Source organism: Ranitomeya variabilis, chromosome 3, assembly GCF_051348905.1.
Source record: "Ranitomeya variabilis isolate aRanVar5 chromosome 3, aRanVar5.hap1, whole genome shotgun sequence".
In the NCBI taxonomy this organism is placed as follows: Eukaryota; Metazoa; Chordata; class Amphibia; order Anura; family Dendrobatidae; genus Ranitomeya; species Ranitomeya variabilis.
Window position 1 is genome coordinate 166,539,837 of NC_135234.1, and position 24,237 is coordinate 166,564,073.

A 24,237-nucleotide genomic window follows, 5' to 3' on the forward strand; every position below is an offset into this window, starting at 1 on the left:
TAAACTACTAACACTGACCTACAAAGCCATCCATAACCTCTCTCCTCCGTATATTTCCAAACTAATCTCTCAATATCTTCCCTCACGTAATGTCCGGTCCTCCCAAGACCTCCTTCTCTCCTCCACGCTTATTTGCTTCTCACTAGTGTTGAGCATTCCGATACCGCAAGTATCGGGTATCGGACGATACTTGCGGTATCGGAATTCCGATACCGAGTTCCGATATTTTTGTGATATCGGAAATCGGAATCGGAAGTTCCCTGTGTATGGTTCCCAGGGTCTGGAGGAGAGGAAACTCTCCTTCAGGCCCTGGGATCCATATTCATGTAAAAAATAAAGAATTAAAATAAAAGACATGGATATACTCACCCGTCCGGCGGCCCCTGGACCTTACCGCTGTTAACCGGCAGCCTTCGTTCCTAAGAATGAGGAGTTTAGGACCTGCGATGACGTCGCGGCTTGTGATTGGTCGCGTGAGCGGTCACATGAGCGGTCACGCGACCAATCACAAGCCGCGACGTCAGCCGCGACGTCATCTAAGGTCCTAAACTTCTCATTCTTAGGAACGGAGGCTGCCGGTTAACAGCGGTAAGGTCCAGGCGCCGCCGGACGGGTGAGTATATCCATATTTTTTATTTTAATTCTTTCTTTTTTACATGAATATGGATCCCAGGGCCTGAAGGAGAGTTTCCTCTCCTTCAGACCCTGGGAACCATCCAGGATACCTTCCGATACTTGAGTCCCATTGACTTGTATTGGTATCGGGTATCGGTATCGGCGATAACCGATATTTTTCGGGTATCGGCCAATAGTATCCGATACCGATACTTTCAAGTATCGGAAGGTATCGCTCAACACTACTCCTCACCATATCACCTCCAAGACTTCTCCCAAATATCCCCCATCCTCTGGAATTCTGTGCCCCAACACGTCCAGTTATCCACCACATTTGGATCCTTCAAAAGAAACCTGAAAACCCACCTCTTCAAGAAAGCTTACAACCTGTAATGACACCTCAACACTATCGGAGCTACTGCAACCCCCCGACCTACTGTCTCCTTCCCCATAATCCTGTAGAATGTAAGCCCACAAGGGCAGGGTCCTCTTCCCTCTGTACCAGTCTGTCATTGTTAGTTTGTTTACTGTAAGTGATATTTGTATTTTTGATGTAACCCCTTCTCATGTACAGCACCATGGAATTAATGGCGCTATATAAATAATAATATTTGAGACCCAATAATTTTTCAAACCATTGTACCAAAAATGCCAGACATATAGCACAAAGTATAGCAATATGGGAATGCTACAAACAGTACTAAGGATTTTGTGTGAGCATGGGTCTTAAAATCTGTTGTATGGACTTGTACAATACATTGCACTTCTAACTAAGAAAAGGTCAGCTTCAAAAAGTGTGACTGATTTCTTCATTCAAGGTCTCAAGGAACTATTTGATCTTCTAAAGTGTTGACTAATTTATATATGTAAACAGTATGTTACTATGTAATTAAAACACAGGAACTATTTTTTTATAAATATATATGTGGTTTCACAGGAAAAAAAAACTCCTCATACAACACTGAGCAATCTTGCTAGATTTTGGTGAGAAGAGGAAGACTAAGTTTTAATAGTTTGATTAATAATGATGTCAAAATCAACATGATTAATTTTGGAAAAACTGACAAACTTTGGCAGATGGCCAACGATAGACTTATGTAGGTAGTTTATTTGTCAATAATTGGAAGTGTACTTCAAACAAGGCCGACTTCGAGTTTATATGGGCCTCCAGGTATTAACGTTATAGTGGGCTTTCTGTGTTCACCAACTATTATATCAAATTTAACTTTTGATGTATTTTCTGGATAGTGACTTTCCAAAGTAGTATATGGTTGGGTGCCGAAAATCCTGCAAGAACGGGAAGTAGGTCAGCACATGAAACATGGAATATGCCAAAAATATATAGGTGACCCTCCTTTTTAGTGAGTTGTAGGATTTCTCACACTGCTTTGCCTATCTATCTTGAGTTGCCTTTCATTAGAAAACATTAAAACCTATAACAAAGTAAACTACAATAGTAAAGATGCTTTCTCTTTTCTGTTTTAATACTGAATATGAATAACCAGCAGAATGAAGACTCAATAGACTTTATTTTTAAAAGAAATAAACACACAAAGGAAAAAAGCAATAAATTCCCCATATTTTGAAAACACAAAATCACCTAAAACATTTATTTTACAGTACTTTCATGTTTCTTAATTCTGATATCCATCTTGCTGGAGGATATTTCCATTGAGCCTGAAACCCAGCAGACAATGTAGCTGTTGCTTCACAAACACAGATATCTACATTGTGTGCCAGGTGCATGCCACAATCTGGATGGTTTTCTGTATACATTCCATATTTCATGTTCCAACATCTAATACTTTACCTGTAATGTCATTCAGAATGGGGAAATTGAGGCGATCACAAGAATGTAACAAGCACTCCTATAGACATGTTTTACAGAGAAACAGAGAATAAAGCTGAATACACTTTGTTAGCAGCTGATGGCGTTCTACCGCTCTACCCACTTCTCAGAAAAGCCAGATTTGTGATCGATAATGCTGCCAGAGACCCAGTAGCCAGATGTAGCTGCTGAACAAAACACAGGATCTACACTGGTTACTGAGCGACTGGCAACACTAGTATTATAATTCACATTATGTATTAAACACCTCTGAATAGCCTAAAATAAAAGAAACAAGAAATTAGACATTTGGTTTACCTAGCAGCTATTTACAGCAGACAGGTTGTCAGAAATCACAAAATTACTTCCTGCAAATGGAGTTCTTCATTTAGTTTATCGATAAAAATAGAAAATTGCAACAACTCAATGTTTGCTACCATAATAAAAAATGACTGCAAGCCAAACACCAAGTAGGCAAAAAAAACTAAATTCACAAGGCAGGAAGAAATGTAATTAAGTCCTCCTTAGTAGTCTATGTATTAAGTCTAGTAGTTCCCATTATCATTATGGCAGTGTTGCAGTCACTTTATACTTTTTGCTGGTTCAAAAATTGATGAAAAAAGTCTTTGGTTTTACTGTGACAGCTTTAAAGATATGTACCATGGCCACAGCATGCTAAGGCAGCCTTAATGTAGCACATTTATTAGAGGACATTATAAACAAAGTTTGTATTAGTGCATCTCTCTCAGCTGTCTGGCCATAGACTTTCCTCCATTGAGAGGGCCAGACCTAATAATTCCAAAAATGGTGATAATAGTATTATGACTTTGCCGAGATGGGCTAAGTTATATAGAGATTAGAATTTATAATAGTATCACATATAACTGGTCAAGTTCAAACTAAATTCATCTTTGTTGTAGTTTGTACACTTGTTGATTTTACTGAGAGTATAGATAATTGTCTAACTAATAAAGTTTCCAATTACGTTAGTCGATTTCTTTGAAAATAGAAGATACACAAGCCTAATGCCAGGTTCTGATGTCCATCAATCAGCAGCATATTAGTATCCATATTATAGACACAAAGTCCCCAATTAATCATCGTCAGCGATGTTCATGCCAGCTCTGATGTGTGGGAGGCGTGCTATAGTAATTGGTGCACGCCTCCTCGAATGGCTCCTCATGAATCAGGCAGGTCTGTAGGCGCACCTCCATACAACAAATTTTACTCCAGTCTCTGCCCTAGCTCTGCCCATTTTGTAGGAGTTGGGGTGAAACAAGTGTGAAAATGCCAAAAGTCGCAACACAGACTTAAAACATTTTACGACAGAGAACACTTGAATGAATCGATGTCACAATGTCCCCCAACAGTTTAACTTAATGAAATTTATATCACGATGAATAAAGAGAAGTGTAATAGGACCCATTAAACTCAAGTCTTAGCTGTGGCCATATTATTGGTTCGTGCGTCCCTATAACTGTCAGTCACTGTCCAATCAGACAGTGTTCGGACACCTCCCTTTCACAAGGAGGACAATGTATTCATATATTTCCAAAAAAATAACAAAGGAACATAGAACTGTAAAAAAAATGGAATTATTTATGGGAAATGAAAGTATTTACTAAAGCAGACAGATCATGGGAACAGACAAGTCTACTGTAAATCTGTGTTCACACAGTAAGTTGCTGGTACACCGAAACTATTGCCCACAATGCTGGTTTGAATAGAATAAACTTTATTATTATCAAATATACCACAATAAAAACACAAAAAGTAGATAAAAATAAAAATAAAGTACAGGAACAAGACCGGTGGGTATGGCTACAAAACATGGCTAAATTCATATCAAGTACATAACGGGACTATACAATAGTTTATTAACACAAATATATATAATTTATATCAATTCAAATAGCAGGCAGCAGCCATCAAGCAAAAAATAAATATAAAGTGCATCATCATAGTATATGTGGTAAAACCACAATCAGTAGTATAGAAGCATAAGTAAAGTATGCCAGAACGCTACAGTAAGTTGTTGGTGTAGTTTTTGTCTGCTTCCTAAATGGATGCAGTGATCCCCAAAGCAGTAATATATAGAACTCCAGCAGTGTTTTTTTTATTTCTGCGCTGCAGTGGTGCAATTAATCTAAGTTTCCTGTCTTCATCAGTCTGTCTTCAGCTGATCCCGGCGCCGCTCTGGACCCACGCCACCATCTTGTGCTCTTAACTGACCGGAAGTTAGAAATAACTCTCAGTGAAAGTCCATGAGAGCCTTGCTCTGGCTCTCATATTTACATTGAGTAGTAACTTTCCTATCACCCAGCAAAATTTGGAGCTATCCAGCAAACTGCTGGAGACTGACCGGAGTGGAGAAGAAGACAGAGGCTGGTAAGTATAATACTAGGGGAAAGGAACTTGGATTAATAGTATCACTCCAGGGCTGCAATTAAAAGAAAAAAAGTGCTGAAGTGGTGCTTTAAATCCGCACTACGTGAAGAACAAGTGGTGCTCATCTTTCAGGCAAATAATAGGAGGCAAGTGAACAACAATTATATGTATAGCTCGAAATTCCAATAATAAAATAAATGTCACTCCTAGAATACTTCTGTCATCATTGGGCAGAAAAGTATTCACATCAATAATAAAGTAAGGAAGTGCTGATTTTTACAAGTGTCAGTCAAAAAGGAAAAACATCTAAACTCTTGACAACTGACAAATATACATGAATTTGTTTTGCTCTGTTTTTTGTTCTTGGTAAAAAAAAAGCTATATTGGGGCACTCAGAACATTAAACAATATTTCAAAAGCCACAACTTTTATTTACAAAGAAATTTTCAAAAAATATTTCCAGATTCCCAAGTACAGAAAAAAGATGCTTGTTTATATTTGTTGTTGCAATATCATAAAATGAATAAGTGTAAAATCAGTACATATTTATACTTAAAATATTTGGACTAGTTAATTGCAAAAAAAAAAAAAAAAAGAAAGAAAAACTTTGAAGGTGGTTATACAAAAACACCCACAAAGTGCCTTGGGGAATGAACAATCACCGGAGAGAAAAGTTCACATGTGAGAAAACATATTATTAAATGGGTGCAGTTTCATTAGCATTGAGTAAATACTTGTGGATGTGAGAATCAAATGCAGAGAAGCTTCTAAACAATAGAGGTTGTACATGAGAGGGGAATTAAGACTATGGTGTTCATGTATTAGGTTGTGCAATGAATATGAAATCAATTGACTGCAGGCAGTTGAGTCACATATACAAGCTTGTTAATACTTGCTGAGATCAACTCTATATCAAAGAGTCCTAAATTCAATATGGTACACATACTTAACACAACAAATAGCTACAGCCGAGGAGCACCTATGGGTATGTAATGTATTCCATGAGATGTCCCAGACTCTATTAGGAGTTCACTGATTGTTCAGCACGGGCTATACAGACCCACATTTTTCAGATTCCAAAAATTCCAAGAGACACTTGGGGTCTCAAAATAACATCATGTTAACACCTGAAAACTGCTGTGAACCAAACTGTGGCTAAGTATATCAATATATTCAGGAGGGTGCTGTAATCTAATAATGAAGTCAGATAATGTACAATGTTAGTTTAAATACTAGTATGTTACCCTAGAGACCAAGATAAACTAACAAAATGGAGGCACGGCAAAGTCAGTATTTTATCATGTAAAAATATAACAATCTACGTTCACACAAAAAAAAATCTCACAAAGGTAAAACAAGACACCATACATAATAAAAAACTTGAAAGCATAAAACAAGTGGATGTGCCCAAATTTAAATGGAGGAATAACCCTAACTTACATATATTTAGTTGCCAGTCATAATAGGAAACATGCGTGTAGCATTGATAAATCATTGAATCAAATAGGACCATAAAAAATATCAAATTAGTGTATCCTAATATACCATGACCAAGGGTTCCAACATAAGTCTATTTGGGCTAGACAATCTCCATGCACATTGCTGGAAGAACAAGCTTCCTCATTTGTCGCTAAGACCATACCTATAATAACTTCTTTCTAGGCGAAGATGAGTATGTAAATCGCCTCTTTACAGAGAAAGAACAAGGTCCTTTTAACCCCCCATACACATTACACTAATGTCGGTTAAATCAGCTGATAATAACAGGTTCAGCTGAACATAATGTGTAGGGTACCCCAGGACAATTGACTGTTGGGGCAGTTAAGGACCCAGCATGTTTGATTTTGGAGTACCACACCTTTTATTCTCTCTAAGATAAATTGCCAACAGACACTTATGGCAGAGGCATTTTCACAGAGAGCATAGGAGGATGTGGCCGAATGAACACTCCTGTGTATGGGAGACACAGCCGAGTTGGCTGCTGGCTGAATGACCGGCCAAACCATACTTCAGCCAACAGACATCTAATATGTATAGGGTCTTAAGACCACCTATTGGAATTAGAAATCTTGTAAGTCAATATCAACCTTTCAAAGAGTCTTGCCTTATAGTCTGTTTCAGGGTTTTAGCCCCGCAGTACAAGAACAGTCCGACAGGGTGTCTAAGGGGCAAAGCTTCACTTTGTGGAAAGCATCAACCAGACACAGAGACATACAGACTATGCAATTCTCCCTTTTGATATTAAACATTCAAAAAGCCTTTTCAGAGAGGAACGGCGCATGGTCTCTAGTGTCACCTATTGGAACTAACAATTTTAAATCAGTATCAACCCCTTTAAAGAGCTTTGACACATGGATTCGCATATAAAGCTAAACCAGAATTTCAGCTGCTGTCTCACACAGTCAATTAATCCTCCTACGTTCCAATGATGATGAGCAAAAACATTGGCTTTATATGCTAAGTCATGTAGCAAGGCTCTTTAAAGAGTCAATACTGACTTATACTGACTAATGACCTGAAAAGAGACTAGCCAGATCACACAGGGATTAATCTGTGGACCAAAAGTTGTTTTGTCAATGTAAGTTTATGAAGTCTTGTTCTGAGTGTCACAAACTTACACTGGGAAAGTGGGACAATCGCACACATTAGACTTTGGGAGAGACAAAACATTTTGTGGTCCCATTGTCCACAAAAGGACCATATTGGTGCTGGAGGGATCAGGTAAAAAAAATTGTGAGGCATCTTTAATTTCCAAGGGGGAGATGCTTGGTCTCAAAATATTCCTACTGCAGCTTGGTGCTCTTCTAAAGTAGAAACTTTGCCCCTTAGACCTTCAAGTTGAAGACAAACTAAACTATTGAGCCTGTTGTGTATGGAGTGTGGGCTTATATAGAAAGATAGGCAAAATATAACACTGCATGGTTATTAAATAATTACTTCAAGAATATGTCATGGATTAATATTATTACAACATCTAAATCCATAATGACCCAAGTGAAATTTTGGATGGTAAATTACTTTATATATTAGAACTTAGAGAAAAGGTGACATTTTTGCTGTTTTTGTTAGAGCAAATAACCCGCACCACCATTATGAGTTGGGGAAGGAAAGTCACTATGTCTCACCACTTTTATTTCCCATTTGACTAAAGTTGCTAAATAAATGTGGCAATAGTGACAAGAAGTAATAATAACTTGATGAATTGTCGGAATGAGACTTTATCATTACCTGAAGATAATTCCAGATATTGCTATCATCAAGCTATGCTGATTAGAGACAGGATGCGTACATTGACTCTGAAGAGCAATACTGATCAATGATATACCGTCAAAATTGCATAACTTTATCTACATACAAGGTAAAGTTCGTGTATTGCCATTATTGCCATGTCATTTCTATTCCACTGAAGATGTAGATTGCTAGCTTAACACAGTTTTTACAAGATAAATATTGGAGTGATACAGAAAGCAGTTCTGGCCTTTACAATTTTACGGTGCTCAGAAGAGTTAAGGATTTGGAATATCTCAATGAATGAATCACATTGTGTGTGGTTGCTTGTAAGTGAAGTCACCTAGGAGTGATACAGCTAAATCTACAGTGAGGCCCCAATTCGTCAAAGCGATTAATCAAGAATTCTTGTGTAAAACGCTTTAAAAAGGCATCAACATTTTTGTGCAATGTGGAGTTGCACAGAAATTTTGTGACTTTTGGCATTTCACAGCAGTTTCGACTTGCCCCACAAGCATGGATGGAGCGGAGGAGAGTTGGGGGCATGATGCGGTGTGGCAACGCCTGATGGCCAAATTCATGACAAGCTGTGATGACTGGATTAAATTTTGTGATGAGGCAGATGGAGGCACATACCTCTTTTACCTGATTTATTAAAAGGTGTACATCTCTTAATGAGTTATGCGTCTTTGACTCCAACATGCCCCTTCATCAACACTGACATGAATATCACCAGTCTTGATGAATCAGGGCCTCAATTTTTCCATTTTGTCAAGGGTGTACTATACATAAAGGAGTCCAAAGCTCTCATTAAAGTAGGTACCTTTGCCTAATATCAGGGGATGCATTTTGACAAATTATACAGACTAAAAAGTTGCGAGAATTGCTAATTATAACTTAAAGGGATATTTCCAAACTCAAATATTTATGGCATAAAGAGTTCCAAAATATTGACACGCTTGCTTGCATTCTTGCTAATCTAGACAACATGTAATGAGCCCTGTTCTTGAAAGAGATGAATGTCCCAGCAGGAAATTTATGGTTATGATTGGATGTTTACAGGTGGGACTGGAAATGGCTAGAAAATGTGACAGTTTTTAAGGTTAAAAAAATTTAATCATGCAAAAGTTGTGGAGACAGGGAGATGTCATTTCACTTCACTCCTCATGCATCTTACAAGCTACGATCAATCATTCTTACACATTTCTACAAAAAGTAATGATATACCTACTATATTATATATATATATATATATATATATATATATATATATATATGTTACTTTTTGCTATTTCAAAAACACAAAAGGAGGCAACTGTACTTTTGTGATAACCATAACAACGTATTTTTATATTGAAAACAGCCCAATAATTGGCAGGTGGACACTAGTCACCTACTATCTTCAAAGGGAAGTTCTAACTGCCTATACTTTCCCCTCTCACATAAATGCCTATCTTTAATATGAAAAATATTTAGAATTGAGAGTCCTCAGTGGTTGATACCTTTTAATGGCTAACTCAGGTCTCTTCATCAGGCATAGACTAATACAACATCTGAAGATCAGCCTATGCCTGATGAAGAGACCTGAGTAGTGTCGAAAGCGTGTAATTTGTTACCATCTTTTCAGTTAGCCATTAAAAAGGTATCAACCACTGAGGACTCTCAATTCTAAATATTTTTCTATCTACTGGCTAACAGTACAAAGCTACTGTATACAGTATATCTTTCCTGTATCTTTAATATGGACAGGTTGATTCTGCCTAGGCAAGAGCTGCTATTCACAACTGAAGGGATTCCCAAGTGAAGGACACCCCTTGTGTTCTAACAGGGTACCTAGAAACTATCTACAATAAAACTATATCAAGCTGAGAAGAAATGGATTGTAGTGTTCTTCAATGGAATTACAAACAGGTCTTTAAAAAAAAAACCTCTTCCCTATTGTCAAATACCTCAAATTATAACAACATTTTCAAACATTTACATAAATGTGTATTAAAATAATCTGAGTGATTTATATTAGAAGCATTATCTTCTTAAGTGTGACACTACCCCTTTAGATATAAAAACTAATCTGTAGAAACAAACAGGCAGTGTCTGTACAATACTAGAATATCAAGATTAGGTTTTAGAACCTGTTTAATGCTTGTTGGCCCTTAAATTACTATCTTTTGTGACTTCATATGTAGGTGTGTGTTTGTATTAAAAAGCAGTTTTTCATACAACTATTATAGATGTTAAGAAAGAATATCTTGCTTGTTGGCTTCAAGATAACCTGTAACCAAGCTTTTGCTACCTAATCTGAGAGCTGCATGATATAGGGGCAGAAACTGGGATTCTAGTGATGTAAACATTGAGCACACAAGCTACTTACGTAGTAGTGAGGTCACACGTTTAGTATCATTATAGACTGTGCATACCTGAAACCTTGTGACCGTTAATCAAACAGTGTAATATCACGAGCTTATCGTCACTTGACTTTGACGTTAACTATTTAGTAAATTGCCAGGCTAAAAAAAAAAAAACCACACTGCTAAAGAACAGACTGAACAGTTCAACGACATTTCATGCCAAATACCATTTTCATTCACCCTCCTTCCAGAGACTACTAGTATGAGCAAGCTGGGCAAGGTGTGTTTCTTGCATAACTCACTACGAAACAAGTTTCCAACTGCCAAGTCACATGCAGAAACCAAAGTCAGACCTCAACAACATCTTTAATGGCACTCGCTGACATTTGATAATAATTACCTTTACGTCTTACATGAGAGGTCCATTTACACTGGAAGATTATTCTGAAGGAGCGTTCCTAGGAACCCGTGTCCCATGATAATCTTGCAGCCTAAATAGGATGACGATCACCCTACATACGAGCAAAATGCTCATTCACACGGCGGAACTTTATTTTGGGCTGCACAGAAGTTCATCGCTCTCAGCAGCACATCTTCCTGTGTGAGGAGGTATCGCACTGTCAAGAACAATGGCAGCCAATAATTTATTACAGATTGATCAGTGCGCATATGAAGGGCTGTATGTGTAAAGCGGCTACTAAATGACCAGGAAGAAAAAAGTCTAAACCTGTTACTAAAAATAAGTGTAATTTTGAGCGAAGACAGTTTAACCCAGGAAATACTGTCATTTGTAGTCGTGAATAATATTACATTTTTTATTTAAAATTTCTTCAAGTCTAGAAATTAAGATTAACAAATACATTTTGATATTGATAGACGATTTGTAGGCAGGGCTGTGGAGTCGGAGCCCATTTTGGTGGAATCAGAGTCATGGAAATTGAGGAGTCGGAGGTTTGGCTTGCCGACTCCACAGCCCTGTTTGTAGGTGATAGCATTCAGTCAATGGTTGTTTAAAGTGTCTTAGAATCGTAAAAAAATGGGCTAGTCGTGTCCATTATTTGCGGACATGATTGGTTCCGTGAGCAGGTCGGTAAACTAGGTGACAACCAATATCAATATGTATTAATCGCCCACAAGGTTTATGACCCAGTTCTTTGGTAATTTTTCTTTTTAGAAGTCTGTGGTAGCTGGATAGAAGCCATTTTGGTTTTCATTCAGATAACAAAGTAACTATAAAGAGGTTTAATAGCCTTTTCAGACACCTATAAAATGTTCTTATGTTAATTTCCTAGTGAATGGCATCATGTGCACTAAAATATATAAAATTAAAAATATGACATGACTGTTTTATCAACAAATAGCAGCATACCTTCCAAAGGTCGTGTCTAGTATTTTAGCCGAAAATGGCAAAAATGTCCACGGAACAACCAATATGATCACTTACTGCTTTATTGTATAGCACATAAGCAAAACTCTGCAATATTTAATACAGCTGAAATGGCTGTTTTGCTGATTATTCATACTGGCATTGCATTAGACTCTTTTGAACCTTTGAACCTTTGATTCCCCGGGGAGACGAAGATAGGATGCCCCCCCACCCCATGTAACAGCCACTTACTACTACAGTTAATTTCTAAATGTGTAGGAGCAGAACTATAGTACAATACCACACAACCTGTGGATTGGCACTGGTTTTGGAAAAAGGGGCAAATGTTTTTCTGTGCATACTTTTTACCGGATTTAGAAAAAATTGGACTCTGTTACCTTATTGTGAAAAATTCCAATATAATGTGTTCCTTATTACGATTTCCTTCAAAAGTTGAACCAACTGCACAATCTATAAACTTGGGAATTATTCTCATGTGTCTTATTTTTAGCGACGTGCTTTACTTATAATATCAGAAAATATTTATGGCCATGAAATGTGTTTTATTGTTCCTTGGGGTATACAGTTGCTGAATTTAAAAGGATTTGTTTCTAGATCATGATGGCAAGTGTTTGCGCGATGTATCGGTAATGTATTGTGACTAATCATACAGTAATTAAAGAGGCACGGGCAAGGCATTACTAAGTGATAACACTAATGTGTGTGAATAATCCAAACATGCAGATCTTTGGCTTGTCTTGGCAAAGCAGGAGTTCATAGTTCACTCTTGGCAGTTATTGTGGGTTTCCTTGTAAATGTTTGTGGGATGACTATGCTGACCACATCCACATTCTCAGATATATTTAAGATCCCCTAACCAAACTGCCTTCAGAAAAGCAGGAACTGAGTCATTTCATAGAAGGCAGTTACAGATGGATCAGAGAAACGTTGCTGAGTCTGGATGGAGATGGCAGTAGTCACAAGACCAAGCTTTCAAATGTCACATCGAATTTCTGATTTATGTTTCATAGTAATAACATGCAATGTCTCAGGAGAAGTTTGCTTTCATGGTCTATGTCTTCTGCATACCTTCTCTTCACCCACTCCCCAATACCATCTTATGCATCTTGCACCTGTTACTCTTCCTATGCCACAACTAGATAGAGTAACTAAAACAGTTATTGTTCTTTAAATATTTTTCAGGAATTTAACATTTAGAATTTTTAGGGAATATAACTCATCATCTTATTTTGCCGCTTCCTCTCTCAAACATCATGTTGCAGTGCTATGTCAATGCCCAGTTCATACTCTTTTAAAAGCTTGTTTCAAAGATCTGTACACTATATTCAAGCAATCTGTGTGTGGGAATTCACCTGTCTGAGTAGGAGGTGGGAATTGGAGAGACTCAGATGGAAATTATAATCATAATTTTCTAACAAACTAATACAATTGATCACTGCTCTATCTGCATGTTCCATCCATCGACTTGGCAGAGATGAAGAAGAAATAATTTGTATTTTCAATGCATAAAAGGTAGCTATCATTTTATAAAACTTTATAGATTATTGATGCAGCAGAACCCTGCTAATTGGTGAGGTCCTGGTCCTGAGGCCCAAACCGATCGGCAAAGCACGGCTCTAGTTTGCACAACTCCTGTAAGACCTACACTCACAAAGCAGTGCACGCGCTCAATAGTAAAGATCGCATATATCCATACACTCACTCACACAGTGGTATTTTCACCGATTAGGCGGTGTCTCAGGACCCAGACACCACTGATCATCAACAATATGCAGCACCTATATTATAATATATAAAAAGATTTACTAAATTATAGATACATTTAAGGAATACACTTAATATGGTCAGTTGTATGTAGCTAAGTGGTGAAACATTTTCATGACAATAACCTATTTCTAGGCAAATTATTGTTTCTCCAAGTAGCTACACTTGCAATTATAACTGGGGTGTTACATTAATTTAATGGGTTTAAAGAAACAAAGTCCTGAAACCTACATATTTGCGCTTCCATGAAATGACGTCCCATGGGGCTATAATGTCCTTTTCAAATAATCTGCGAGACTGGAATACTTAGAAGAATAGAAGATAAATTGCATATAGTTATTTGCTGTTGATCACAATGGCCCTTGTTGCATGATTATTTTTGGGAAGAATAATTATATTTTATTTCAATGGGATACACACTTATTCTAAAATGTGAAAAGCCCAGTCAGTTAGAAACTGCAATATTCATAGTGCTCTTTTATAGACCACCAGGCTAATATTAATGTGTCAATCTTTTTCCCCACCTCCAAAAACTAAAAGATCTACAGTTAAAATTGCATTGCACTGACTCAAAGCCACCACACCCAACTCAGTCATCAGTAATCTTGATTCACATGGTAGGTATTCTGCACCTCCCAAACCAGTCTGAGGGTTACAACATATGGTTTTCAGTTACCAGTACCAGGGCAGGTCTAAGTCAGACTCTTCTACATACAGGGGCTATGTATTATGGTAACGAGGGCACGGTCTGTTAAGCCATCAGTGATAATACCAATGCTGATGTCCACTGATATAATCTAAACACATGGTTAACTACAACTCTACTATATGCAAAGCCAAAACTAAGTTATATATCGCATAAAAACATACCGTAGTTCAATCATAAAATATCCCATTGATGATCTTATGCAAGGTTAAAGAGAAATAAGTTAAAGAGAATCTGTTATCAGTCATGAAATATGACATGGTTTGGATAACTAAGATATTTCCTTCTTAAATAATCTACATAGCAATCCATAAAAACTGTGGTAATGTAAAAAGAAAAAACAATACAAATTATAAGCCTATTGTTTTCTGGCCAGTGTAAAAATAAAAATTCTGGTTTCCTTCATGAAAATTAAAGAGGTTGCCCACTACCTGGACAACCCCATTTTAAATAAAGTAGTCCCCATTATAAAATACATACACCATGTACAAACCTCCAGTGCTGGCGCCATTGCAGCAATATTGGCGACAGGGCTCCCCTGGGGCTTGCGTGACATTGTTATGCCACTTGAGTCCATCAGCCAATGAGAGACTGCTTTTAGGCTACTCTACTTCCATTTGTCCAAGGTTCATCTAAAGATGTGAAAATTTAACAAACAGAAGAAGTGAAAGTGCAGCAGCCTTTAGCATCCACTGATTGGCTGCAGGGTTCACATAGCATTACAATGTCATGCGAGCCCTGGCATCTCTGGAACGGCGTCGGTACAGGAGATTAGCATCCGGTATTTTTATTTCATATGGGGGACTATTTTCTTTAAAAAGGGATTGTCCACATAACATTTATCCAAGCTAAAACACCCTCACTAACACACACATCCAGCACATTAGAAACATTCTCTGCAACCATCTTTAGTTATGCGTCAGTTCGTGTATTTTGTTATTATGAGAAACCTATTAAAATCCAATTTATATGTTAAAGAGCCGTTCTCATGGAACAGTTATACAGTATGAAAATAAGTAAATTTGCAACTGACTTGCTTCTTCGATCTACTGTCATCCTTCCGCCATGACAGCTTTTGTCTTATATTGTTTATAGCTAGTTGCCAAGGGGACCTATTAACAAAAGATGGCCCAAAATGCGCAGTAGCTATATTCAAGACTGGGATCTGACAGTTAACTCCTGAGATCCCAGTAGCTTTTTTTCCAGCCCACTAATTTCTGTAGAAAATTTTGTCAGCGATGCTCACCTTGCCCCTGTCAATTTCTCCATCCAGAGCTGCTGTTATCAGTCCTGAAAATCTCAAGCCAGTAACCTCCACCAACCAGCTGCTTGAGCAGTTAATCACTGCTCTCTTTCAAATGCTTAACAGTGCACTTGTTCAAATGCACTGCTATGTAAATATCTCCATGTACATGTACAGATTTCAGTGCAGACTTTGGAACAAGCACATTGAGTGTCATGTGGTATATTCAGCTCACCATCAGGACAATACTGCTTCATTAGAATTATCATTCAAGAACGGTGCCTGCCACCCAGGAACAAGAAAGTCAGGAGGCTGGTGATCAGTGTGCTCTTTAAAACACATGTTGAGACTAACCCTTGAAAAGTATTACTAAAAAAGTTGGCGATTTTACATGTCACTATCATTATAAAAAAAAACAAAAAACTGAAATCTTGCTATTTTCAATCGGTACACGGAGACACTGATGTGGAGATCACTTTTTAATAGTAATCTCATTATCAGATACAGGATTATAATGGAAGATAACACCTATATGTCAATAGTACAGCATTCCATATTCACAATAGTTGGGAACAAGTCACTTGCTCACCCTGTTTGCCCAATGACTTCTGCACAAGTTACAGAGCGTGCCCAAAACACCTTCCCATTGAAATGCTATCAATAGAAACACAGGCACTGTGGCTACACTCAATCATTTACAGAAAATCAAATAATCTACAATCCAAAAAAAAAAAAAAAGACAGATTGGAAAAAAGAAGGTTCCATTATCTGGTTTAATTAAGTAAAAAAATATAGGTGATGGATTAACGTATATAATCGAGTATAAGCCGAGATTTTCAGCCCATTTTTTAGGCTGAAAGTGCCCCTCTCGGCTTATACTCGAGTCATTGTCCCAGGGGAGTTGGCGGGGGAGGGGGGCGGTGGCTGTGACATACCCACCTGCTCCTGGTGTGGTCCCTGCATCTCCAATGGTCTCCGGGCGCTGATAGTTTCTTCCAGAGTTGAGCGGTCACATGGTACCGCTCATTACAGTAATGAATATGGACGCGACTCCACTCCATAGGGGTGGAGCCGCATATTCATTACTGTAATGAATGGTACCGGTGACCGCTCAACGCTGGAAGAAGCTGTCTGTGCCCAGAGAAGACCATCAGGGAAGCTGCCAGGGACTGCGCCAGGCGCAGGTGAGTATAATGGGAAGGGTGAGCAGCATTGCGCGATAGTCACCTGTCCTCGTTCCACCGCTGGGCACCGCTCCGTCTTCCGTGCCCTCTGCTGTGACACTCAGGTCAGAGGGTGCGATGACAAGTTTAGTGCACGCCCTCTGCCTGTCAGTGCAGAGGACGCAGAAGACAGAACCGGTGCCCGGTGGTGGAACGAGGACAGATGAATATTGCAAGTGCTGGGGCCTGAGCGACGAGAGGTGAGTATGCCATTTTTTTTTTTATCGCAGCAACAGCATATGGGGCAAATATCTCTATGGAGCATCTTATGGGGCCATAATCAGCATTTGTGCAGCACTATATGGGGCAAATATCTCTATGGAGAATCTTATGGGGCCATAATCAACATTTGTGCAGCATTATATGGGGCAAATATCTCTATGGAGCATCTTATGGGGTTATGGGGCCATAATCAACATTTGTGCAGCATTATATGGGGCAAATATCTCTATGGAGCATCTTATGGGGCCATAATCAACATTCGTGCAGCATTATATGGGGCAAATGTCTATGGAGCATCTTATGTGGCCCTTATTAACCTTTATGCAGCACTGTATGGGGCAAATGTGTCTATGGAGCATCTTATGGGGCCATTATTAACCTTTGTGCAGCATTATATGGGGCATATTTTAATATGGAGCATCTTATGGGGCCCATCATAAACTTTATGGAGCATTATATGGGGCGTATTTTGTATGGAGCATCTTATGGGGCCCATCATGAACTGTATGGAGCATATTATCGGGCAGATGATGAACTGTATGGAGCATTATATGGGGCTCCTTATTCAATATGGATATTCAATAACACTTAACCTACTGATATCTCAATTAATTTTACTTTTATTGGTACCTATTTTTATTTTTGACATTTACCGGTAGCTGCTGCATTTTCCACCCTAGGCTTATACTCGAGTCATTAAGTTTTCCCAGTTTTTTGTGGCAAAGTTAGAGGTTTCGGCTTATACTTGGGCCGGCTTATACTCGAGTATATATGGTACATTTAAAAATGTGTTTTCTGTTCTTAGCAACATGAAGTGTAACAGTTTGTCTAGCTGCACATGCAGACGGTACTGCTTAACTTTACTCTCCTGTGTGTTCAGTTTCTTTTGTTGGACTACACTTGATAATTTGTGAAGCAAAGTATGGTGTAGTGGTCTAAGTTTTGTTTAATGTACAAGTTTATGTTTAACTCAAATCTGTCACCTGGTTTAGCAAACCCATCTGTGAGCAGCAAGATTTAGGTACAGAGAGCATAATTCCAGCAATCTATCACTTACAGTTCTCTTGAATGCTTAGCCCTGTATAACTCTGCCCACACCACTGATTGGCAACTTTCTATGTACACTGTGCATAGGCATAAAGCTACTATTCCGTATTGGGGACATAGTCGGACTACCTCTCATCAGTCCAAGAAGTCCTCTAGTGTTAATCTTCTGCCGATAAAACTGTAATTTCATAAAAACCACACTAAGAATGAGCGATAAATTGCTGGAATCAGGGTCTATGCCCCTATACTATGCCGCTCTCAGATTAAGTAGCAAAACCTGGCAACAGATCCCCTTTAATAATTTATCAGGGTGCAACCAATCACTATGAAAGTTAAGATCTGAAACCATGATTTAATCAGGCAAATACTAATTTGAAACACCTTTTTCTCAATCAAAAATGCTTAAAATTTCAAAGAACTTGTAAAAACATGCAACTTAAGAATTTATCTAATATTAAAAATATTCTCTGTTCTCAAGAACAGAGGGATTTTTAATTCTGTGGTGTGCTGATCATTGTGTAGGATACCAGCCACATCTGCAAACTATCAGAGATGCCCAGTTTCTTAGGCAAGGCGCATGTTCTCGCAAGCTCTTTGGTAAAGAACTTGTAAGCGATGCTCAAAAACTGGTTGGTCTAGCCATCTTCAGAGCCTCCTTTGATGCTTCAAAGACAAAGAAGCATCTGCTTGCTGCATAGAATAGCAAAATGGCTAGCTGTTCAGTCATGCCATTGGCCCCAACTGTTAATCTTCAGGAGTCCACCACCGCAATGGACAGAGGAAGCCAGTCATCAATTCCAGGACTTCTTGTTCTTTTTTATGCTGAAGATAGTTATTAGGCAGTACGGAAGGCTAGCTCTCGACAGTTGTGGATATGACGGTGCAAGAGAACGGAACCAATGGTCCCATCAGTCATAAAAGTTCATAATCACTGCACTCGTACTATGAGGGAGGCTTGATTCAAGTGAAAAATGTTTATTGAAACAAAATGTTGTGGCAGAGCGATAGGCAATAACGTTTCGGCCAACCCGTGGCCTTTGTCACAATATCGCCTTATGTGAAGTTCTTCCTTATGATATATCTATGGTGCTGCTAAGGTATCAGCCAGAGATACAAATATATGCGGTCCAATTTATTATTTATGTTGCTACAGCCAAACGTTTTGCCGCCGTGATGTGCAATTGGACAGTATATATAAATATAGCTGTCAGTATGTAGAAATAGCCAGGGCCAAACTATGTTGTTCTTATGTTACTTATGTGTATCTCTGGCTGATACCTTAGCAGCACCATAGATATATCATAAGGAAGAACTTCACATAAGGCGATATTGTGACAAAGGCCACGGGTTGGCCGAAACGTTATTGCCTATCGCTCTGCCACAACATTTTGTTTCAATAAACATTTTTCACTTGAATCAAGCCTCCCTCATAGTACGAGTGCAGTGAAGATAGTTATTAGTTGGCTGTATGTATTGAGGGTTGTTGTCATACTTCAGAATACATGTTTAGTCACTTAGATGTCTCCATGATGCATACGTATCTCCCTGTATTTCTCAGAACTGAGAACACCAAGAATGGAAATAGAAATGTTGAGGACTGTAGACCAGTTGTTGGCTAAGGGAGCTTGATTTAGTAGTTGAAAGACATGTCATATAATAAATCTCTTCTAAATCGGCAGTGCCATCAGCTCAGAACTGGCAGTAAATTGTTGGACCCAGCTGTATTAGTCTACTGTTTAGAGAAGTCTGGCCAGAAATAGTCTTCATGGAAGAATTGAGACCAAAAACCATACCTTTGACACGTCAACAAGGCTGTGACTCAAATGACTTAACTATGCACGAAAACATAGGAACTAGAATGTACAAAAATGGCAGCAGATGCTCTGGATTGCTGAGTAAAAATGTGAAATATGTGGCTGTAACAGAAGGCAGTTTGTTGAAGGGCTTGAGGGTAGTACAATAATGAGCGTCTACAGGTAACAGTGAAAGATGGTGGAGGTTGTTTGCAAGTTTGGAGCTGAATTTCAGCAAATGGAGATGTTGAATTGGTCAAGATTATTTACCGTATGTTCTCAATGCTGGGAAATACAGGCAGATAAAATTATCAATCATGTAATATAATCATGGAGGCATCTTATTGGCTCCAAATTTATTCTGCAGCAGGACAATTCCCCAAAACATACATGTAAAGAACAAGGAGTCCTGAATCTGATGATATGGCCCCTGCACAGCTCTGATCTAAACATAATCAAGTCTGTGTGGAATTACATAAAGAGACAGAAGAACTTATACAAGTCTACATCCACAGATCTGTAGTTAGTTCTCCAAGATGTTTGGAACGATTTTCCTGATGAGTTCCTTCAAAAACTGTGTGCAAGTGTATGTAGAAGAATTAATTCTGTTTTGAAGGCAAAGGGAAGTCACAATAAATATTGATTTGATTGAGATTTCTCTTTAGTTCATTCAATTGTATTTTAATTGATAAAACACTATTATTAACACTTCTATTTTGAAAGAATTCTTACTTTACAGCATTTGTTCCACACCTGCATAACCTTTTGCACAGTACTTTATGACTGCTGTAGGTACCATAGCAGAGACCGCATAAATCACTATTATAGGGTCCCAAATTCTATTTTCCTCCATACCTGCATGATCACAGTGATTAAGAATTTTAATGACAAAGATTAAGATGCGCCCTACCACTAACTAAAGTCTCATGGAAACCAGCCTATAGGTGTACCATTTTTCAACAGCAACCAGCAGGGTATATTAAGTATTTAAATTAATGAGTTGTCTCTGTACAGTAGGACAGGTCAGGTCATCAAGAGTGAAAGATGCTCTTTGCACTATAGTCAAGATATGATAAGCCACTTTTAACGCAGACTACCCTAATAGGGTATATAGCATAGGTTTTAAAAACTAAACACCCACGTCACTGAACACAGTTAAGTCTTGGGCACTTATGTTCGTTTGTGAATAATCATTGTTCACACTATTTTACAGAATGGAATAGAAGCAATGACAGCTTTATACTTCTTTTACTTAGGATTCATTTATATTAGGTCTATTTTCTTTTGTCCTATAAACTTTCAAGATGTAACAGCATGAAATATTATGTACTATGTGACATTATAAGAATTCTGAGCTAGCTTTAATACTGAAAGTAAAGGAACTAGATGTCGTAATCACTCTGGCATTCAGGCCATATACATAGATACGACAGGCTGTAGGACGCTGAACACACTCCGAAGAACTCTTGGCTATAGTTTGTAACAGCACAGGACAATCCCACACATTTTCCACATCATTGCACAAATTAGATCACCAGTGTGACATTTGAAGGCAGGCGTCACAAGAATAAGTTGGAGTGCTTTGGATATTTGGACAGTAGGATGTGACATAGCTAGTTCACGTGGGAAGGAATGAGGATGTGACGTTACTTACATAAGATCACACAGCACTTGACTTCACAAATCAGCATGTCGTCTGCTAACAAGATACTTCCTCCAATTTTCTGTAGCCCCCCAAAAAACAACATAAAAATACATAAGTTCTTTGTTCACATACTTAGTGATCAATATCACATTCTGGCAGAAATCTTTCATAGTCATGCACTAAGCTAATAAAATTCTGACACACCTTCACCTGGGTAAAATGTAAAACCTCTGGTTAGCTCAGGGACATTGCTCCTTGGACATTTTTTTCTTATCACCGTCGGCTTCTTTTACACTTAAGAAAATGTTTCCCGTTTAGATCATAAATGTATAGAGCGGGGTCATAAAACAGGGTGCTAAGTTTATAACCCTATAAAGAGACTTGAGGACAGACTTTCAAATCAAACTTGTCAGGCAGAATAAATATAAATAAATAAATATATATATATATATATATATATATATATATACACACACACACATATATCAGATAAACACATACACGCACAAATATATAATATATATACACACACACATATATCAGATACACACATACACGCACAAACATATAATATATATGTACACACACATGCTATATCAACAAATTACGGGACCTCTCTATGATATAGCCACAAGCAAGTACTAAGATACAGCTCACTTCTCTCTCCATTGCTTGTCACTGAAGTGTGAGAGCAAGTCTCCATGAATGAAAGGAACTATTGTATTGTAACTTCTCTATCTTAACATATAACAGACCATGGATTAGTAACTACTTCTGACTCGCTATGTCGTCTGTCATTAGCATTACGTCAGCAGAAGATCATTCCTGCCATGTGCTTCAAGCAAGTCGACAGAGGCAGATTGAACTAGCAAAAACCAGCATTGTACTATAATAACATCTAATATGATATAATAGAGTAAAAAGAAACATTAACGACATTCTACTGTCTTATCTAACTTATTACTACTATTCTCCATAGTTTGAAATAAAAGCTCCTTGTTTTCCTAACATTAGTTTTTTAAATTAATTAACATGATATGTAAGATATAATAATTGAAGAAACATTTTCACTTATTAAACTCACCGTAACGAAGAATTGAAGATAATATCTAAACTTCTGTTCTAGTCTCATTCTTTCATACTAGAGGGAAGAGAAAAGAACATTATTCAGCTTTCTATACATGATGTCCTCTGGTTTTCTCCTGACATCCAAAACTGACAAGAGATGGCTAGAAAATGAGCCTTAGCTGGAATTCCTGAGGGTTTACCCAGCAGCACACAATCCTAGAAAGACTTCTCAAGTTGTAGAACACATTCAATCCCAGTCCTCAGTTCCTCCTACAGAGGCAATGCAATTGATAAATCCAGAGTTTCCCATACAGCTTTGGCTGAAGTGTGTGATTGTCAGAGAGGCAGGAATGAGAAAGTCTAGCATAACTCAAGTGCTTGGAGTCTTATAGAGTAGCGCCAATTAGAGGCTGACCAATCACATGCTGCTGGGTGCAAGCAATCACGTCAAGAAAAGGGCAGTCCCATCTGAATCAAAGAAGTTCTGAATTACTGAGGTTACACAAAGGACACTCATTGAGAAAAAAATAGGCAGTGCTCTGGAGCTGAAAAAAACGCCCAAGAGAAACTGCAGGAAACGCCTCGCATAGTCACAGATACTGAGCACTGAGCAGCCACTAACTCATATCTCTCACAGGAAACATGTCTGGCACATATAGTGTGCAGCGCAAAGGAACTATTCACAAAGGAAACAATTAACTAGCAGAGATGAAGACGCTGAAGCACCACTGGATTATGTCTCCTTCCCCTCAATGTATTAAAAGGCCATTCAGAAGAAGTATTTTTTCTTAAAATAAAAAACGGCATATAAAATAAAAAATACTATCAGTAATAATAACAACAGCGTGAGGATAGTATTAAGGATTTTAGCATATTCTTAAAGTTTTCTTTTCTTAATGCAAAATCTTTGGCACATGACTAAAGTGAACAGATTAAAAATGATCTGAGACACCTGTAAGTTCTGTCAAATGGACACTATGGTTTAGTTTCAAGGAACAGATGTAGTTTTTGATTGACAACCGATGGAATGATTCGGACAATTATTAGAAAATTACAGTAAACAGCAAGGAAAAATATATTTTATCGGTTACAATAGCTGGACATATATATGGTCAGCAGAAACAAAAGTGTTCGAAAAACTACGAGAAAATAACAAAAATCAAAAGCTCACCAAATAATATATGTTTAAAACGAGAAATCATTCGATTGGTTTATGATATAATTAGGAGGTAAATATTTTGTATAGCATTAAGTTGAATAAATTATAGCATATGCATTAATTATAATTTAAAAAATTGGTGTTCTTTGGTAAACTACAAGACATAAACCATATCGTTTAACAGATAAATGAACAAAGAAAAATTGTACATTATATATATATATATATATATATATATATATATATATATATATATATATATATATATATAATGAGAGAGGAATGCCCATTCTAGAAACATTCCCAAAAGTACAATAGAAACGTGACCAACTGGTGAATTTCACAAAAACAACAGTCAATTCTGTAAGGATGCTGAAAGAATACAGCAACATGAAGATATTCTAACAAAGCTATAAAAAGCTATGAAAAAAAGCCATAACACTCAATAAAGACCGTGCAAAGATTGAGAACAATAAGCCATGATGAAAGTACAAGAACAGATGCAAAACATATTTAAGGTAAGGAAATAACAAAAGGAAAAACAATAACCAAAAGCAAAAAATATCCTACACT

The 24,237-nt window shown here is 37.7% G+C and overlaps 1 long non-coding RNA gene across 1 annotated transcript; it reads right to left on the minus strand.

The window, feature by feature from the left end:
• Nucleotides 1–2,673: 2,673 nt before the first annotated feature.
• LOC143815535 (uncharacterized) lies at nt 2,674–22,831 on the minus strand. Its single transcript, XR_013223770.1, has 4 exons — nt 22,706–22,831; nt 22,522–22,578; nt 21,447–21,516; nt 2,674–2,722 (listed from the first exon to the last, which is right to left on the minus strand). It is a non-coding gene; the product is annotated as an uncharacterized LOC143815535 (long non-coding RNA).
• Between the last annotated feature and the right edge of the window lie 1,406 nt (nt 22,832–24,237).